This window comes from Daphnia pulicaria, chromosome 4 (genome assembly GCF_021234035.1).
Source record: "Daphnia pulicaria isolate SC F1-1A chromosome 4, SC_F0-13Bv2, whole genome shotgun sequence".
Taxonomy (NCBI): domain Eukaryota; kingdom Metazoa; phylum Arthropoda; class Branchiopoda; order Diplostraca; family Daphniidae; genus Daphnia; species Daphnia pulicaria.
The window spans coordinates 6923933-6941163 of NC_060916.1; positions in this window are offsets into that span (position 1 = coordinate 6923933).

Below are 17231 nucleotides of genomic sequence, written 5' to 3' on the forward strand. Positions count from 1 at the left end.
TTTCTGTAATAAAAAAAACATTGAAAATTTTAGAATAAGTCTTTGTTGCACTATTATAATAATGTAATATAAACCAATAGCAATAGTCCAATACCATTATTTCTGTGTCAAGATCAGCTTGTGTTAGGACCTGTTTGTTACTTGTCGTGGATTCCTTTAGATTAATCAGTTGTTTATCTAAACTTTGACATGGAGATATGGTATCGTTGGCTGTACTTTTACCAGCTGCAAAGGCTGCATTGAAGTCACTTAACCTGGCACGATGAAAAGTCAAAAAAATTAAATGTTAGTTACTAACTAGTTTCAATGGTAAATAATGATTCTGTGAGTGCACACTTACAGTGATATGTCTTCGTGCATTATTCAAGGAAGAGTGGGAGAATGTAGTGGTGCTTGATGAGGGACATCCGAGTAAACATTAGTATACTGTGCTTTTTTCATTTGAACAAATTTTTTCAAAAAACTGTGAAGTCACAAATACAACATATGGTGCTGATGCTCGACTTTTTTCCCCCAGAACTGGAAGTTTTACTTGATTACACATCGCTGTTAACATCGACACTAAAAAAATAGTTGATTGTTGACCTCTTTCACCAAAATTGTACAGCGGAATTCATTCCGCTCAACCCTAAGGGTGTAGACTTATTTTATTTAGCAACTTCAAAGAAAACTGAAGGCCGTCTAGCCTTCCTCGACCGCGGCACGCCCCCTTTTCCTCAGACTTATTTTTGCTCTGTTACAAGTAACACGCGTTGACAGAATGTCTAGATATTGCCCATCGTCTAGTGAATTTTTCGATGGCCAGTTTTTTGAGCCATGTGTTGGTTTTTCGAACAACCCAGGCTCGAGTGCGAGTGAACGCACGATCGTGAATTACGTGGCCGTTCCCTATCATCACCAATCACGTTAATTATCAAGTAAGACCCCGATCGCCCGTCGCTCTTTCTCGTTCGATTTTCGTTACGTTCCCCGCTGCTAGACAAGTACAATCTTGACGTTTTTGGACCTGAGGTGCTCGGTTTTGTGCCCCCTTTCGACGACCGTTGCGTGGGAGTCAATCAGGCCAGCAGTAGCCGGCGCGACGACAATAGAGAGTATATAGAAACGGTTTCTATTTTTATAGCGACGACGGTGGCTGCTATGATGGTGATGGTTACGGCTAGCGTTTCGACCAAGATGGTTTTCATTACGATTCAGAGACTGGCTATCGTTATGGCGATGGGAGAGACGTTCGTTTTTAGTCGCGTAGAACCAGAATTGCGACAAATGCGTTAGATCAATCGCCCCACACCGAGTACTGGAACGATTTCCCCTCTTGCAGAACAGCAGTAAAGACTTCGTTTGCTGTCGTACCGATCAGCGATCAAGCGGCTCACGAGGAGCAATACCACTCTGAGAGGAAGTAGTAGTAGGACGTTACTTCCCAGAGATCGAGTAGTTGAAGAAAAGGGGCAAGCCGCAGCTGGAGAAGCAGCAGTGCAGGAGGTAGTGGATCTAGTTCCGGCCCCTATGGAAGACTGAGTAGTAGACCTTCCCAGTATCTCGGGTTTGCGACCACTTTCAGTCCCTTAAACCATATCTCAGATGAGATTTTAATTGTATGACGACCGTGCTGATATCCACCGACATGTCGAAAGCAATCTCGAAATAGTTTTCTCTCAATGATGCGACACCAACTTTTCGCTGATATTCCCCAAGCTTGAGGGATGGGATTACTTTTTGAGATGGTGGGTTGGGTAGTTGGATTACCCGCCGGGTTCTCCTAAAAATCGTACAAGACTTCGCTAAAATCTATCAAGGCAGAACATGCGTCGTTGCTTATAGCTGTAATTAAAACTATGGATAGGCCTATCGCGCAGACACTTGTGGGCCTTTACATTTATCTGCGTTCCCTGCCGGACAAATAAGCGATTAAGAGCCAGCGCAGGCCGCTCTCCAGCAATAGGGACGCGCTTATGTTTTAATAACCAGAGAGCGTCGGAATGCGGTGATCGCGTTCGCCGAGCCGTCGGCTAATTGTTGGATGACACATAACGAGTGCGGCACAGGCAAGGAAGCGCGCTCCTTTTACCAACATATTCTTACAAGCAGTGCTGATCAAACGCCAACCGGGATAACATCCTGGCTCAAGCATCGGGAGTAGCTGCGGCGGCCGCTGCTGCTAATGCCCCGAGGCGATCGACGACTAGGCGGGTGCGTTTCGAGCCACCTAATATTTCGTCTCAATCGCGATATCAGCGTTACGAGCCAGAACCGATAGTTAGCTCGAACCTTCGCTCCATCGCTTGGCTCCAAGAAATCGGAGGTACGTTTCATTTAATCCGGCCTCTTGTTTTCTTGGATTTCTTGAAAAACAATTAAAGATCCGCACCTTGACTTTTAATTACAGTAGAAGTGCCTCGGGGCTTCTGTTGTCATTGAAGTTTGCCTAGTATCCGCTAGTATCTGGCTTAACAAGGCTCCAAGATTTTTTTTTTTTTTTTCAACAAATCAGAGCCTTTTTGGCGACGACGTACGTTTTAATCACCACCACGTTGCACGGACCGGAACCGGTCGTTTGTGATGGAGAAAGCAGGCGGAGTAGAATAGCGGGCCATCGCAGTGGTTATCGCTCCATCGCTTGCCTCCCAAAAAAGCCGGAAGTACGTTACACGAATCCGAACCCTTGGCTTCTTGAAAAACGATCCCTGAACGTTAAATCTTGATCGCAGCGGAAGTGCCTCGGGGGCTTCTGTTTTCATTAAAGATCGCCTAGTAACTGTCGCATCAAAGCTCCCAGATTTTTCATTTCAATTCTTAAACTATAACGAATCAGAGCCTTTTTGCGATGACGTTTCAATCACCGCCACGTTGTATGACCATCAGAACCGGTCATCCGAAGTGGAGAAAGCAGGCGGAGTAGAATAGCGGGCCATCGCCGTGGTCATCGCTCCATCACCTGTTTCCAAGGAAGGCGGAAGTACGTTGCTAAGATCCAAACCCTCGACGTCTGGAAAGACAATCAAGTCGTGCACCTTAAATCAATTTCAGCGGAAGTGCCTCGGGCTTCTGTCGTCATTAAACAAATTGCAAAGTAATTGTCGCATTAAAGCTCCCAGATTTTTTCGTTCCAAAAAACCTGAGCCATTTTCAGTTTTTGCGGTGACAAGTATCCGACTTGTCAGATAGGCAGAGGACATTTTGATCTTTAACGGGTCCAAAAAGCGAGCTGTTAGCGGTCATTAATTCTGCTATTGTTTACCCCTGCGCACTAGGTCATCGGCCGAGGTGCCGTAAATGAACTCGCGGGACGAATTCAAATTCTTGAAGACGGCCATCAAGTTGTGAACGTTAACGTAGACGTCGTCGTAGGACGAAATGGGCCCACGGGCAACAACTGTCGATCTAGTTGAAGCCGCTGTGACTTTGCGCGCCAAATCGAAGTAGGTTCCAATCACGTTCACCTGCAAAATGTCGCCGTGGGCGACGCCTTTTCGTTCGATCCGCTTTTAAATGTCTCTTTCTTGGGTCAATGTGCTGACGACGAAACCGTGGCTCACCAGTTGGACGACGACGGCGCAGCAGCCGGTTGCGTTATTCTTCCGGGCAGATCGGCTCAACGCCTTCGCGGATGACTTCTCGTTTGTCCAATAACCCGGCGCAGAAATGACGGCCAAAAAGAAGCCCACCGTGTTGGGGCTGCTGGTGGTGGCATTTTGGCACGACGCAAGGTCAATTGGGTAGCCAAAGGACGTCACGTCCTTGAACACCACCTGGCAACGTCGCGAATCGGGTCTGATGCCGGATCAAATGTTACTTTTTGAGTTGCGGGCCCCCAACGTTTTCGATTTCGAGCACCCAGCGTGAAGGCGCACCACAGCGCACCAAATTCAGCCTAACTTTGTGCTTTATGTTTAATATGTTACGAAAGGCCATGTTGGCCTATTCGGTTTTTTGTTCCGGCAAATCGGCTTTTTCTGGCTAAATAGCCAGTTTTTTATGCCTCGATATCTCTTGGTTCATGTGTTCATGTTACATTCTTGTCAAAATTTGTTATCATGAAATGTAATTTCCGACACGCGCACCCCCGTTATTCTCAAAATAAGTCTGAGGAAAAGGGGGCGTGCCGCGGTCGAGGAAGGCTAGACGGCCTTCAGTTTTCTTTGAAGTTGCTAAATAAAATAAGTCTACACCCTTAGGGTCTCTCTCATTTCTTCCTAGTACAATTCTAATTACCTATCGTGATCGCTGAGCGATCACTCTGGTAATTTTCAATTAAATACGTTTACATATTTACTTACACTTTGACATCTTTACTTGATGATGGTATGGCTTCAGCCATAATTGAAGAATCAAGTCAAATAACCAAAGTGATTATTTCTGCTAATCACCACCAAGACGCGCGGCAGTTAAACAAAGAGTTAGAGGTGGTGTCCAAGATACCACATTGATAGTGTCCAAGATACCACATCACTGTTAAAAATGATTACCAATTTTTGGGAATTAGCCATACCAAAAACAGGTAACTATCCCCTAATATTGGTACAATTTCAAGTTCAGTGTATTTATACTTAATTGAGTTTATTCATCCCTACACATTAATTGCGACACTTCAGTTTTAGTAACAACAAATTCGTGATCAAAAAATTTTCGACACAAAGATGGAGTGTGTGAACGATACACATTAAAATTACTTAAATCATCTGAAGACAAAGCCATATGAAATTTATCTCTCCTCTTTTTAACCTTGAAAGCTTGAAAATGTTCATCAAATGACACAGTATAAAGCATTTCACACACAGATATGATTTACTCCAGATACCTTACAATATTTACTATACGTCCAAATTGATGCAAACCTGACTGACACATCACAAGTATTATGGTGGTCCCAGCTTTAAACAATGTAGAACCAATCTTAATCCATTTGAAAACATCAACATTAACAGATAAAATCATGATATTAAGAAGTATTGCTATTTGTTCAGCACATTTCATGGAAGAAAGAAGGCGCTGTTTGAAACGTGATTGAACGGAATACTTAAACGATAAAAATTTGTTACCGGACGACAGAAACTGTTGGCATTGCCACTGCTGATGCCTTTTTGATAATGTTTTAGGGACGTTAATGTAATTCCTGATTCTTCTCTGCAGTTGTTTAAATAAACTATGTTTTGCCTCGTAACGCATACACCAAAATGCTCCAAGTGGCCCAATCTCGCGAATAATCCTTGGATAATGAACCAAATGGTGCATCTTGGGAATAATATCTAAATCAAAGCTATTCTTATAACCAACGAGGTATTCATCAATAAGAGTCTCCAATTGCGCCAATTGAAAACTAGATATTGACGAAGCAAATCTAATCTGCATACATTTAAAAGTGTGGTAAAACAAGTCCACGCAATATCATCTTCTGAAATATTAACACCAACCATTAAAGGCAGATTAACTCCAAGAAGCCACAACTGAGTAGCAGATTGTTTAAGTTTTTTGTTCAATTTTTTAGGTTTAGAGTTCTTTTTTGTTTTTTTGTCAGAAAATTTCAAATGAAGGGGTTCAATTTTTTATGGCTTATCTCTCGCTTCTACTGTACCGTACTGAAAATTTGCTAATATGTTATTTAGTTGCCCTAAAGTAAAGTACTTTTTCTTGAAAATGCAATATTCAAGAAGTGCACAAATTAGAAGAAAGAATACCTTCTAAAATGTCGTGCATCAAATCTGGAACACAGCCACCAATAACATGGAATCCCCGTAAGTCATTCAAAATGCAACGATTCTTAATACCATACAATGTGGACCAACGAGCTTCTAAATCAGGATCTTGGAGTCCATCACACTGCATGTCATGGTTTTCTTTTGTTCTTGGAATGTGTTCCATATAAAAAAACTTTTCTTGGATGTTTTCTCGTGTCGTAAGGCAAAACCTACACTTCCGAAACCCGTTGGAGAACCCAACATTAAAACCTCCTATTTGATGGCTTGCCAAATTGTCTGCTACCAGGGCTACTAGAGTTCCATGAATTATTTTCATTCTCCACCGATGACAAATTCGTAACCAGATTCTAGTTTTTTTAATGTCGTCCAAAATGGGTTGAAGTATGAAATTGGCTCCATGTTTCAATAATGTTGTGTTGTAACAAATAGCCAATACATTGATGAATTTGAAAGCAGAACAAAACTTTGTTGGTAAATTTCCAATTGTGAAGTAGAAAAAGACTAGTTTGTTCTTCTTTGTGTGATGTCCAACTTCAACACACATCTGCACCTCGTCGATGTAAACTTGTAACTGAAGGTCAAATGGGTTCTCCTGGAATACAGTTGAATTCCGGAATGCTTCTCCATCTTCAAATGTTGAATACAGCCCACGTTTCGTTTCCTTCTCTTTGTAAATCTCTGCCATCACATCAGGAAAATTTAAAATTTTTTGAAGTTGGTCTAATAAGGAAACGACCATGTACTTCTTATGTTTAAACACTTGCTGCTTTTCTTGCCGGACTCGTCTAAAGTCACTGACGCGTAGCGGTAGTACGATTTCTCTAGGGGCTATCATGCCAAAATGCCGTGTGAAATATTTGTTTTGTTTATACGGATTCTTCACATCACTAAAAATAGTACTTTTTGCGGAAGTCATGGCATCCCTAAGTAGCAAATCAGTATCCAAATCATTGTCCCTTAAGATTTCTTGGACAGCTCTAAACTTTTCCTTGATTACAATATCAATTAGTTTTTCAGTTTCTTGAATGATGAACCCGACATTAACTTGATTTAACAGTTCATCTGAATACAGCTGTATAACATAACGGGCGGCAGCATCTAGTTTAATAACAATTTTAAGTTTGTGATAACATATTGTGTTGTAAATATTACACATAGCAAGGCATGCACCAATAAATACCTTCACCGTTAAGTTGTTCATCCTGCAAATCTAAATGTAGTGGTTGTTGTTCATGCTGATAGGCAACAACTTCATCAGCACCAACTTCTCTGTCGTCAAAATCTGTGAATAACAATTAGAATGTATATTAAATTGGAAAACATGAAGCTTGTAACACTCAGAGTACCATTATTCATGATATGTCCTTGTTCATTTTGTTGGACATCTGTAGTCACATTAACTTAAAAAAAAACTGTCATGGTATTGCTTTAGATGTTGGTACAATGCATGGTAACTTTTGAAATACTCTTGATGATAACAATTTTTGCTGAATAAACATTTACTCTTAAACTCAGGTGAACCTTTGCGCATTTGTGAATAATTATGAAGAAGTAATCTTCCTGTTCTGACAACAGAACCACAATTCTCACATTCATAAACATCCCATTTTTCTTGTGGTGTGTTTAATTTAGCAAAATAATCCATTTTTCACTTGTAATAAAATCAACTTTAGCAAAGAATTCTTGAACTTTAATGGCGTCAGGTTAACCGTTAACTCATAACACCCATAACTCATAACTCATCAGGTTAACGGCATTCTCAATTAACTTTCATTCCGCATAACCTCATCAAAATTTATATTGTGCAACGCCAATGCAGTTTGCAATATTTTTACAAATCAGTTAATTAATTGAAAATTATTTTTTTCAATGGCAAGATATTTAAAGTAATTAATTTTCAACATAATTTAATTGTACTCCCATTCAATGCCATTGACTTTTTTAAGTGACAACTTAGCTTATGCGGAATGAACGTGAGGCAATTGAATTGAAGATTGAAGGAATCCACCATCTTGGATGCTGGGTACATTTGTCAAATACTAGAATTTAAGAATGGCTGAAAAATTTGTGTCAGTAGATGTAATCGGCGGCGTGGATAACAATTTAACATTTGAAATAATATTTAGTAATTGTGATGAAAAAGAAATGTCGGACACCACTTCTATTGCAAATAAAATTAAAACTAAAAATAGGTTTTTGAAATCTGAAATGGAAGATGGACTTTTTCACTTTGAACGACAGAGTAATTTCAATAAAGACAAGTGGGTTGTAATCGGGGATGACTCTCCTGTTAAGACAGACTCCATCCTTAGATGTGTAATTAATCAGAAATCTGTTAAAGTTAGTCCTTTACCTACTGATTTCACTGATAATCATGGTAAGCATAATTTGTAAAAAAAAAATTACACGCAAGAGAAAAATAATTTTGCATTTATTTCAGGTGATCATTTTGCTAATAACATATCAGGTACATCATTTTTCAGTCACATGAATTCAAAGATTATAATAATTAAAACTTTGGTACATGTTTGTTGTTTTTAGGAACTGAGTTTCATGATACTGAATCCCTTTCAAGAAAAGAGAAATCTTATGGTCAGCATAACAAAAAAGATTGCAAAACTTCAGTAGATGAATCTCTAGCAATGTCATCTCGTAACTCCTCTACTCAATACTCTACATGTGATGCAGCCTCAAGTGGTTCTCGGCGATCATTACCTCAACCAGGTCCATCTAAAAAACGTTCGCGTAATTCAACTATAGAAGTCGTTAGTTGTTAGAAAATGTCTAATATGTGTTTGTTTGTAAAATGTGTGGATTTAGATGGATCTATTGTCATTTCGGAATCCACTTTAAGTAGTGAACGAAGTCGTTCTAGACTATCATCACCCCAGCCTGGTCCTAAAGGAAGTTGTCTAAGATCTATATTCGACAGAGATATGGTATACCTTTAACCACATTTTTTTGAAAGTATCACTTAAACAGCATTACTTACATGTATTTTTTTATGAAATGCATGGATGTAGATGACTCTACGAACATATTGGAATCCACTTCAAGTAAACGAAGTCGTTCTAGACTATCATCACCCCAGCCTGGATCTTCTAATGGAAGTTGTCTAAGATCTATTCGACAGAGATATGGTATACCTTTAACTACAATTTTTTGAAAGTATCACTTAAACAGCATTACTTACATGTATTTTTTAATGAAATGCATGGATGTAGATGAATTTTCGAACATGTTGGAATCCCCTACACGTATTGAAAGAACTAGTTCTAGTCTATCATCACCCCAGCCTGGTCCTTCTAATGGAAGTTGTCTAAGATCTATTCAACAAAAAAATCGTATTTCTTCAACTACATTTTATTTAAATATCACTTTGGGAACAATCGAGCACTACAGATATGTTTTTGTTTTTCAAAGGTATGGATGTATCTATTGTCATTTCGGAACCCTCGACACGTAACGATACAAGTCGTTCTCGACGATCGCACAAACAAGGACATTCCAGACGTTCTCATACATCTCACAAGTATGAATACAAGCAATTTACATTAGCACCTTGGCAACTTACGATATATGTATCGTCTGCTGCTGGAATTATTCAAACAATTTTTAAATTTCAGGCAATGAAGATTCTTGCACCACCGACTCGGATAATAATGAAAACCAGGAAAAACAACAACCGAGTAGTAATATATATGTGAATTTTATTTATGTGATGTCAACACTAAAAAAATATTCATTTTAGGACAATTTGATCACTTTAAGATTGATATGCGAAAGTATCGTTTGCCCGAGGGATTCGGCTATCTTGTTACACACAAACATGATAACAAAATAAACTTTGCATACCAATGAATATTCGGGTGTGTGTAGAAAGTTGGCAGATTCGATCGAGTTGTTCACTTTACATCCTGGAAGGGATAGTGTTGAGAATGTCGTCTTAAAGTTCCTCTCAAAATATCCCAACACTGTGTTAAACGAGATAGAACCAGGAAAAAAACAAAGGTACTGTAACTGTTACATTAAAAAAAACTTACTTTTGCTAACATCTTTCTTTTTTAACCATGTTTAGAGATTTATTATGTGGAAAATTGATCGCAGAATGTCTGTTCAAAGGATAGAAGCCAACCAGCAATTTACGAAGAAGGGAGGAAAGCCTGCTACGAAGATTGTAAGCCGAGGACCAGGCAGTACAGTATTTGACGCATCTGTTAGAGTTGGTAAATTTTTCATGTTTGGATTCTATTAACTTAACGACCTCTAGTAACTCTAGTCTAGTAACTGAGTAACGACCCACAATTCTATTTAGATATGGTGTCTTATTCTGCCAACGTCAAAATTATGTTGCAGCTAATTGCTAAATTTGGAAGCCCAGACGGGATAAAGAAGATATGGGGGTCAACGTTTGAAGGGAGAAGATATGAAATTACAAGAAAACGGACTAAAGCAGATCTGCCCTTGTATACCTTGGACATTCTCAAGCAGTTCTGTCCGCTGTTAAACCAGTCTTATTTCGTGAGTTAATAGTTTTACTCTTTTACTAAAAACTTCATTTTTTCAAGCAACATTTCTTTTTAGATCCGTGGTGAAATGGACATGATTTTTGGTGATGGAACTTGTGCAGCATTTATTGCGAATGGGACCAGAATTGCTCCAGCAATTGTTGAAATTGCGAAAACGTCGACAAACAAACATGTTAAGGCTCTAATGATTCAATATTCAAAAACACTGCTTCAACATAACGATAATGATATAACATTCAATTAAGATTAACATATTATAAAATAAATAGTGAAAATTCATTATACATTTTCTCTAACAGATACTGTTCAGTGCGCAGCCTTGGAACTTATCCCTTTCCTCATTCCAGGAAGGAAAATAACCATGGAAGCAAAACTTCATCTCTCTGACGTGAGAGAGGTATTACATGGTTTATTTAACTTCCCTCTCAAAGAATTTAACATGTTTTAATATGATTAATTTTTCATGTCTAGGACACGGCCAGCTTTGAAAAAGTTCTCTCAACCCCTAAACGGCTGTTCCCATACATACTTTAAGTTGGGAAAACCTTTCACATCATAGCAGATAACGCCCCGTTTATGGAAGAATTGGATTCATGTTGCACTGCTTTGCTTCATTGGTTTTCTTATCTGTACGTATTTAATGTTGGGTGTAGTCCCGAAGTTACCCCTGCTTTCCTGTTTATTCAACACAACATTCTTGGCGTGGTTGATGATCTGTTTACGAAATCTGTACCGTTAAAAATGTTTTTAAATCAATTAGGAAAAGTTGTGTCTAGTTCTGATGTTTAACATCAGACCTAGTTCTAACTTTTCTTAACTTTTTCTAATTGTTTGAATACTAAATTGTATTCAGCTGCTTTCTCGTATTCTTTCATTTTATACAATTTTCGCGTTAATACTTACATAACAAATGTTGTAACAAGTATCGGGACAATAAACAAATGAATCAAGACCATAATTGTGCATCGTTATAGTAGCCTATTTAAGATTGCATGATGTTCCGGCCCACGTCTTTCCGGCCCATACATTTCCGGCCCGCTTTTTATGGTCCGGTAATGCGTGTAAATGGTCCGGAAAGGAACTGATTTTCCGGCCCGTAATAAAAAATTTATGTGTAATGATCGTAGTATGAGTATCTTAGTATCAGTACCAAATAAACTTTGCTTTATTACAGCCAAAACTCAAATATAAAAATAAATTTAATCTGAAGATACATTGCTGATAAATAGTTTTATTAGAGCCAAAACTCAAAAAGAAAAGGAAAAAGCGGAAATTCAAAGTACATCTAATCTGAAGATACATCGCTTTCAGAATCATCAACAATTTGAAAATGATTGCCGGCCTTATTGTAGATATCGTACAAGGTGGCAACTTTTTCCAGCAATAACTTAGATGGTAGATCATCGTTGGTGTACTGGTCCCATAAAGCAACAAGATCATCTTGTAGTTGTTGGCAAGCCTTGTTTCGTCTTCTAAGGTTTTCGCCGCGTTCCATAAGTTTGGCCTGGAGACTAATTAGAGTAGCTTCATAGTGGAGTTGATCGATGAGATGGAATAAGTTGAAAGCGCCGTTTTTTCCTTCGTTGATTCTGTTGTGCCAGCCTTCGACGTCGTTATTTGTCCTGTCATCTTGTCTAAACACGCTCCAGTTTACTGGGGGCCAAGTATTACTCTTAATCCAATTGCGGTCAATGTAGCTACAAAACTTTTTCATTTTTCCTCGGCACGTACGCTGGATTGACTTAAATCTTTTTTCAATTTTCTCATGAGGCATCAAATGTAGAGACATCAGCTGCCTACATTTATTTCTCACTTCTTGGTCGGTTCTGTAAGCTCGTCGTAGACCATTTTGCCGGAAAGGTATGAGCCGGAAAGACGTGGGCCGGAAGCTCAGCATACCCTATTTAATTTTATTATATATATCCCAAATTCAAAATATATAGGCTGTTTTTAGTGCATAGTTCTGTTAGTTATTACACACAAAAAGTTGTAGATTAAACTCCCAAAAACTGGTTGTAAAAAAGCTTCCCGATTTTTGGGAGTTCAAATTACCAGTCCTGTTAAAACGATTTTTGGGAGTTTCCACAACCAGAAATCGTGAATTTTTTTTAACAGTGATTGAGACTCAATTATTTATGGCCAGTTTTCAGGGGATTACTCTAATGACGGGGGCGTTAATTTCCTTCGCACTGGTGTTTAGCCAGGGGGGTTTAAAACTGCCGAGGTTTTATCTTTTTGTTCAAAAGTTGGAACAATATTTCCCAATTTTAGCATAAGACTTATATGTCCTATTGCGTAGACAATATTGTCCGCGAATTTCAGACAACTGTGTCTCCTTTTCGTTGAGACAATATTGTCCACTATTGAAAGTGGACATATTTCTGTGGCAGTAGAGCGTAAGAGGCCGTGGTAGAGCTGAGGCAGGAGGTCGCGCTGGAGAAGTCGGCCATGCAAGATGTTGCGGTGTTGCGCCTCCACAGCATTACGAATGGGACGCAGCTATGGCGAATTTTTTGAACCGGGATAATGATCTCGTCGATTTTCCTTTCAATAATCCTATGTCAGCAGCTAATGCACCTGCAAATACGCTGAATGTTCTAGTAGCCGCGCCGAATGCTCCGGTTGCCCAGGTGAATGCTGGGCAACAAGCAGTTGAACATCCACAGAACAGAGGGCCATTGGTTGGAGCCAATGAAAAATGCCCCATATGCATGTTCAATGTGGCAGATCATGGCTTGTATGGCTTCCGGCATTGCTTTTGCCTGCCTTGCCTCAATCAGTTACTGGAAATTCGCCAAGCCGCTGCACGAAATCTTAGGGTGCAAACAAATTGCCCGTCTGCAGGGAGCCTATCTTCTTGCGTTTCCATTTTAAAAACATTCAAAAAATTCCAAATCAATAATTTAACAATTGATTTGATCAACATCTCCACATCAATAATCTCCAATATTAATGCGGGTGATTGAAAATTTTCTATTCAAAAATTTGCAAACAAGAAGTTATTCGACCTCTAAAATTACTCTAAAATAAGTTATTGAATGACTGATTTATCAACGATCTCTATACAAAACGGGTCTCATTTTGGTCATTCAAACAATTTGCAACCAAAAGTTCTTTCTGTGCTTCATATCTTTTCTTCATGTTTGTAATACAGAAAGAAAAATGTGTTTTAAATTTTAAATCCCCTGTTTGTTTGGTTTTAGTCAGTTTGCGTTTTTCTATTTGCGAATAAAAAACTGCGCGACGAGCTTTATTAAATCACCGCGTTTTCTTGTGTTTATGTAAACCTCCAATTTGACTAGAAGTACAAGAAAAGAATTCTTTTCACAATGTCGAAAAATAACGACGCTGTTTCAATCTTGTATTGGGAACATAGAATGAATACAGTTTGCATAAGTGATAGCAATTAAAGAGGAGATAAAAAACTGAGAGAGAGAGAGAGAGAGAGTCAACCTGCCGTGATGCGGGTGAGTCGACGTCTGGCAAGAGAGGGCAAGAGAGAGAGAAGCTGCGACCTACCTCGGTGGAGCAAAGGTCGCTTCTTGAGATTTCTAGAACAAAGAGGGGTTAGAAAAAGGGGGTGAGAGAGGGTAACAAAATGAGGGGGCAACGTTGCAATATGTTCAGAAATTGGGCGCGAAATGGATATTTCCGACAAACAAAGTTTTTTTAAAGAATAGCGAAAGCTTCATTAATAATTATTCACCAAAATATCAAGAAAACGAAGGGAAAACAGAAATAAATGAGGTAAAACCGATTAATATTCATGCACAGTATTAGCTATTTGAAGAAAATTATTATAATGCTTAAATAAAAATGCTTAAAAAAGGCTCTACTGGTGCTTGAAGGGTGAACGAATGATTTCTACTACTTTTCCAATGTCTCTGCCTTTAACAGCAAGAAGTGTGGCCAGCCAGCCACCTTCGTTATTAAATCCCATTGCCAACATCATTTCTAGGGCAGCCTCAACGTCAGGGTCTCCATTAACACCATCAGTGGCCACCAGTCCAGCATGAACCAACTGGTCAGCAGATGATGATGATCCTTGGTCATCTTCCTCCGGTGGCGAAAACGAAGGTGGATCATCTGTGAGGATGTGAAAAATGAAAATGAATTGACAGTGCTGACAAAGATAACGACAAGACAACCCGCCATGATTGGAGCTCCACTACAGACTGAAACGTCTACAGGAAACACCTGCCCATCAGGAGCTACTGGTCCTGCTGGGACCTCCAGGCCAGCACATGCTGCAGATCCTTGATAAGACCGACCATTGAAGTAACTAATTTGCGGTTGGTTACCTTCAAAGTTAACAATAACCTTCTAAGGGTCTATTCTTGTATCTGACGTTGCTTGAGGTGAATGAAACCCCGGCAGAAACATCTGAAAATTTTGAAAAAAAAAATATAATAAACACTGTGATTTTAGAGATACAATAAAAACTTACCAGATGTTGGAATTTGATGGTTGTTAACTGTGTTGTTAACAGTTATGCTTATATTGCCACTAACAAAACAATTAATGTTTTGGTTGGAAATGGTTGATGGAATGTTGGAAATTTCTACGGGAATTCTAGTCGGCATAAACTTATATGCTTCAACTTTCCTCGCGTTGAACAATTTCCTGTACATTTTCTTGTAAGCTGCAATATTTGCTTTATTTTTAAGCCGATCAAGAGCAGTAACTTTAAATTCTATAAAAATAAAAAATAAATTACTAAAATGGTAATTAATTTAAATCTTTATTTAACTTACTAATCCCGTTGATTGTGACTGAAAGCTCCACTCCGAATTCATTCCTCATTTGGAATAAATTCGTTTCTTTTTTCCCATTTTTCTTTTCGGATTTTTGAATCAAGAATTATGGCTTGATTAAATTCTGGCGTTAAGCTGCAGGGATGCCGAATTTCAGAATAACTAGCTGTGGACAAATGACGAATGGGCATTAATGCCATTTACCATTGGGTGTGTACATTTTATTATTTGTTGTGCATAAGTCGCAAGTTATGAATGACGACTGTTTCTTGCGTACCGCACCAATAAATAGCTCTCAAGATAAACTGATTTCATTAAGAAAAAGGCAAATGAATTTCCGAGGACCGAAATCAGAAAGGGGACGGAAATATTTTAAAGAAAATATAACATTATCACGTAAAAAATCGTCAGATCTTTAGTTTAACTTTTATTCACTTGTTTAAATAGGGACTGCAAACACGTCCGACTCCACAGTACAACATTTAAATTTGCTGATGACCGACCCCTTTCCTCCCCACTTTATTCTTCCCTTCCTTGACTGTCCTTCCATTCGTACCCTTTTGGGGTCGGATACAATATTCCCAAAAGATGTCTTGATGGGTGATTCTCCGTTAGATAAACTGGGGGAGGGGTTCCATTCGTTTGCAATTTCCATTAAATTTTTGGAACTATACGAGGGTTCTGGCTGTGATTGAAAGCTTTCTTGTCTGAGAAAGTGCTCTCCTCAATCTGACATAGATTTTTTTGTTTGATTACTTACAGATTATTTGAAATAGTGAAAAGGAGACTGTTTTAATTTTTTGGGTTTCTTTCTTATTTTTGTCAGGATCAGTAACAATTTGGGGGGAATTTGATGAAAAACGAGACAGTCTCATGAAATCATCAAAATTTTGTTTTGCGATTTGTTAGAAAGAGTTCGTTGATCGTTTTTGCTAATAGCTGATGAGAAGAATTTGGAATTTGTTGTTTTGCAGTTACTGCCACGTTTTTAAGGATTGTTACTACTATTAGGAGGAATTTGTTTGGTTCTATTGCTATCGTCATCACTGCTATTTGTGTCACTAGGCTGCAAGACAAATGTTTTTTCTTTTGGTGGCTGAAATGTTTTAGTTTTTGTAGTTTTTAAAGTGGAGCATTGTAACAGAGGACTTGAATTAGAAATGCCATCAATGGTCTTGGATTTCAAATAATTACGGGAATCTGCTGTAATACCAGATATTTTTTAACATGACTTGTACTGAAAATTCTTTTACAGTGTTAGTGATGATTGATTTTTCTTTCTCTCTATTTCCGATTGTTAAGTTTGTGGGTTGCGTCTCTTCTGAAACATTGCTGCTGCTTGGATTGTCATTTTGGATATCCTCGTTTCCCAATGTGATTGTGTCTTCTCGTTCTTTGTCTCCATTTTCCTGTTTATCTTTACGCACTTTATGGTAGTGCTGTATTATACTCCAAGAACAAGCGTTTTACTTTTGAATATTTGTCATTTATAGCCAAATCTTTTTTTTATCAATGAAAAACAATTAAAGTTCGTCAAGGGTGGCAGTATTCTTTGAAGTGAAATCTAGAGGGTCACGAATAGATGCTGACATTTCATCGTGGATTTCCTTTTCCTGAAGAAGCGCAATCTTACGAGCTACTAACTTCCCGTCTTCAGATCTCATTTCTATTTCATCTGTTATCCGGTCTAGCTTGAACTTAGGATGGACACTAGTGGCAATCACGAACTTTTCGTCTTGAAACTATTAAGTGCCAAATCTATTGGATTGACTATAAAAATATATTAGATAAACAATATGTATAATATATTGTAAAGAAATTGAGAAACCTGTTTTCGATATGAGCCAGAATTCCTCTTCGGATGAAAGCCCCAAAACCATTAGATTGAATGTTTTGACTAGTAATAGTTTGAATTTTTTGCTTGATTTTCAAAACACAAGGCAGAACGCAGCCGAGGAAATTGTTCTTTTCTCCTTGTAGAATGCCAAGGTAGACGGTAATTGGCTTCATGACCAACTGGAATTCTTTTAATAGAATTTGTTCTGTGTCATCATGGATCTCTAATAAGGTTATCTAGCATATATATCGCCCATTGATATGATTCAGTTATTTTCCATACCTACTATTTCCAGTTCTACGTTGACAAAATTAAGATCTTCATTGCCACTATTAACAAAACCTTACCTGTTTGTGGTACCCTCAACCGTCGAAAATTTGGAACCTAGAAGTGGGGTTTAAAACCGCCACAA